Raw genomic sequence first — 4,305 nt, 5'->3', positions numbered from 1 at the left:
CCCATGGGACCACTACTCTTCTCCAGGAATATCCTCAGACCCCTCTGCTAGGCTTTCAGTCACCAGGAAGCACCGTTTGGCTGGAAGGAACCATTTTCCCTGCTCTTTGGAGCTGAGTGATTCAGTCTCTCGTATTTCTGGCCAAAAAACTTACTCAAGTCTTATATTTATAACATCAGTATAATGACCAATTAAAACAACCAACCCACCAACTCCAGCCCCTCTAGGTCACTCCCACCTTCAGAACCTTACTGGTAACACTCAGCAGCTCGAATAAAAGTCAGGACCATCAACTCAAACTGAGGAGGTCCAGGTAGCAGGAGAACTCACCTGGTATGCCCGTGAGGTGCTGAGACATTGGACGGGCACGAAGGGCCTCTGCTGGTACCGAGCACCGAGTTCCAGAGGACCACGGAGTGATTTTGGGAGACCTGCTCTGATATCCCGCCTACTACACCAGGAAATGCTGACAGAAAATGAGTTTTATTTGAGCCCAAATTAGGACAGCTACCTGGGGTACAAAATTTTCACAAAGAAGAGAGCGCTTTAATCTTTAATCTTGCACAACTGCAGTGGAAAACTAAGAAGGAAGTAAGTTACGATTTATAAAGTTACTAATTTAAATTCTTAACACGTGAAAACACACAAAAGCACATAAAACTGAATTCAAGAATCTATTGGATACATAACCAGGACCACAATTTATAGCCAAAACGCAGAAAATAGGAAGTATGAGAACAGCGATCTTATTTTAGGATTATAAAAATATTAAAGAAGAAAATAATGGAAATGGTACTAAAAATAGAGGGGTGGAGGGGAAAAAGGCAAGTACTCTGGAGTGTTTGGACATGTGCTTACAGGTAACCTGAAATTCAGAGGTCACAACCCAAAGTTCAGAGGTCAAGGAACAGCATTTTGATGACTTTCAGCCTTTCACCGATGTTGAAAAGAAGTAGAATCCACCCTCCTCCAACCTTCCAGATGCCAAAAGGAAAGAAGGCGAAGGGGAAGAAGGTGTGCTGGGCCCTGCTATTATGAAGAGATAGGAGGCCAAGGAGGTGTTCCATCCCCTGTCTAAGAAAAGGCCTAAGAATTTTGACACTGGACAAGACCTCCAGCCTGAAAGGGATCTCGCTCTCTGCTTTGTTAAATGGCCCCACTACATCCGACTGCAGCGGCAAAGGGCAATTCTCTATAAGCATCTGAAAGTGCCTCCCGCCATTAACCAGTTCACTCAGGCCTTGTACCACCGAACAGCTGCTCACCAGCTTCAGCTCACCCATAAATACAGACCAGAGACAAGGCAAGAGAAGGACAGACTGTGGGCAAGGGCAGAGAAGAAAGCTGCTGTCTAAGGGGATGTCCCCACTAAGAGGGCTGCCTGTCCTTCAAGCAGGGGTTACCGCTGTCCCCACCTTAGTGGAAACCAAGAAGGCTCAGCTGGTAGTGACTGCACATGCTGTGGATCCCACCGAGCTGGTTGTCTTCCTGCCTGCCCTGTGTCGTAAGATGGGGGGGCCCTACCGCATTATCAAGGGGAAGGCAGGCTGGGGCGCCTGGTCCACAGGAAGACCTGCACCACTCTCACACTCACACAGGTTAACTTGGAAGACAAAGGAGCTCTGGCTAGGCAAGTGGGGGCTAGCAGGACCACTGACAATGACAGATATGAGGAGATCCGTCCTCCCTGGGGAGGCAACATTGTAGGTCCAAAGTCGGTGACTCGCACTGCCAAGCTGGAAAAGGCAAGGGCTAAAGAACTGGCCACCAAACTGGGCTAAGTGCACGCCGTTGGGTTTTCTGTACATAAAAGTAATAAAAACTGTCTTTCCACTAGCGTCAAAAAACCAGTAGAATCTGATGAATTACGACTAAATCACATGAAAACTAATTGTGAGAACAATGGCTCTAAGTGTTTTCAAATTTGAGATAAAAATCACCTCCCAATTCCATTAAGTTATGGGAAGAAGGTAGGCAGGCAAGAGATGGGAAACAGGGGAGGGAGAAAGGAAAGAGACAGAGAGAAAGAGAAAAGGGGGGAGGGAGGAAATGAGAAAGAGGAAGAGAAGGAGGTGGAAAGAAGGGAGGGAAAGAGGAAGGGAAGGAATGAGGAAGGAAGGAAGGAAGGAAGGAAGGAAGGAAGGAAGGAAGGGCGCCTGTCAGCACCTCGCTTTTATCAGATGCCTTACCACACGGCGTTCTTTAGTTTTCTCTTAATTCCCTGGGCACTCTTCCACCCAGGTCTTTTTTCCCCTTTCTCCATCTGACAGTTTCTCAGAATTAGTACCACCAGACTCATTAAAGACTCTGAGTCTTTTATCCAAATCAAAGAGTTATTGGTATGATAAACCAACCACACTGATGACTAAAATCTTAAGAAGTCGGTTATAAATTTTAAAAAACATGCAGGGCACAGTTAGAAGAGTGTTTTTGACTTGTTTTAAGCTGTTGTTCCTCCATCAGCAGAGTAAGCCCACCTCCTGTACTAAATATGCATATGGCTTAAGTAACATTTAAAGAGTCCAAGAGTTCCATAAATTCCTCTCCTGCTTCTTAAGTTTGAGCTATTACGTTAAATGGAAGGTGAGGAAAGGGACTAAGTAGGTCCGTGAAGAGAACCCATCCTTTCACCCTGCGTTAACAGAGAGGCAACCTTGGTGCTCACATTTCACCTGAATGCAGCCGCCTTCTCGGAAAGTTGTCAGTTATTTTTACTACTCATAGAACCAACTGACTTGTCTAGGGAGACTACTTGGCTTGTGTGGCAGTCTCACTTTTGTGCTTATTAACTCAATCATTCGATAGAGATCTAAAATCCGTGGGCCAGGGGACAAGCATGTACAACTTGTTACCCACAGGTATTTGTAGAATCGAAAAATCTTTTTTTCTGTCATTGATTTCTACTCTTACGTGTTCTTTTTTTTTTTTTAAAGATTTTATTTATTTATTCAACAGAGATAGAGACAGCCAGCGAGAGAGGGAACACAAGCAGGGGGAGTGGGAGAGGAAGAAGCAGGCTCATAGCGGAGGAGCCCGATGTGGGGCTCGATCCCATAACGCCAGGATCACGCCCTGAGCCGAAGGCAGACGCTTAACCGTTGTGCCACCCAGGCGCCCCGCTACTCTTACGTGTTCTATCAGATTGCCTACAAGACATAGAAATTCCCTATCATTATTATTCCCTGTCAGTATTATGCCATATATTTTATTGTCTACATCAGGATGCTTATGAAGGACAGAAAGCTTTTAAAAATTTACACCAGTTCAACAGTACAAACCAGAAGGTAGACGTCATCCTATGAAGAGACGTGGACTAGATGTCATCCTAGTCAGAGAAGCAGTTGGGGTAGAATCGATGGTTTTAGAACACTTATTTAAGGGTAACTTTAAAATTATTCATTATTAAAGAAAATGAGGGGAAAAACTATCTGTTCGAATGAGTAGACAGTCAAAAAGGGAAAATGGAGGAGGACTTAAAAAGAAAAAGAGTAAAAAAGAAACAAGATATATTAGAACCAAGAGGAAGTATATATAAATATTTATGAAGTCCATTTACTATAAGATACAGAATCAGAAAAAAAGCACATTAGGATAGGATAATATAGGAAAAAAATATACAAATTAAATTAAAAACCACAAAAGTTAAGAAGAAAAACTTCAAAAGTTAGGAAGAAATCTTACCTATCAAACCAGTTTATTGCTCAGAGAGATAGAAAATGTCTTCTGTAAAAAACTCTGTATATTGTTCATGTGACTGCTTAAGGCTGCCATGCATGGTTGTTCAAGTTGTGCACTACACAAAGGTCTTACATCTAAATGAGTGCTGTTTACATCATAGATATTGTGGTAGCCAGCCTCTAAGATGGCCTCCAATAAGCCTAGCCTGCTGATACTGTGTTCATGTCTAGTCTCCTCTACACTGAGTGGGGCTGACTATAAAGAGAACATGGTGAAAAGGATGGTGTGTGACTTCAGAGAATGGGTCTGACAAAACATTGAGCATCCACCTTCTTCCTCAAATCCCTTGCTTTGGAAGAAGCTAGATGTCAGGATCTTAGGATGCTCAAACCTAAGCAGAGGGCTCCTGAGTGAGGAACAGTAGCCTCCTGCCAACAGCATGGGAGGGAGTCATGCTGGAAGCAGATATTCCAGCTTCAGTGAAGACTTCGGGTCCCTGTAGCCCTGGCTGACATCATGACTGCAAACCCAGGAGAGACCTCCAGCCAGAACGAGCCACCCAAGACGCTTTCAAGTTCCTGGTCCACGGAAACTGTGTGAGAGGATCAGTGTGCATTGTTGTCCAAG

General features: G+C 44.2%; 1 pseudogene; it reads left to right on the top strand.

Moving 5' to 3' along the window:
- Window positions 1-981: 981 nt before the first annotated feature.
- Window positions 982-1,781, top strand: LOC103657982 (annotated as a pseudogene).
- The last annotated feature ends 2,524 nt before the right edge of the window (window positions 1,782-4,305 follow it).

Source organism: Ursus maritimus, unplaced genomic scaffold (assembly GCF_017311325.1).
Source record: "Ursus maritimus isolate PB19 unplaced genomic scaffold, ASM1731132v1 scaffold_11, whole genome shotgun sequence".
In the NCBI taxonomy this organism is placed as follows: domain Eukaryota; kingdom Metazoa; phylum Chordata; class Mammalia; order Carnivora; family Ursidae; genus Ursus; species Ursus maritimus.
Note: the sequence above shows the minus strand (reverse complement) of the source record. Positions and strands in the feature narration are given on the sequence as shown.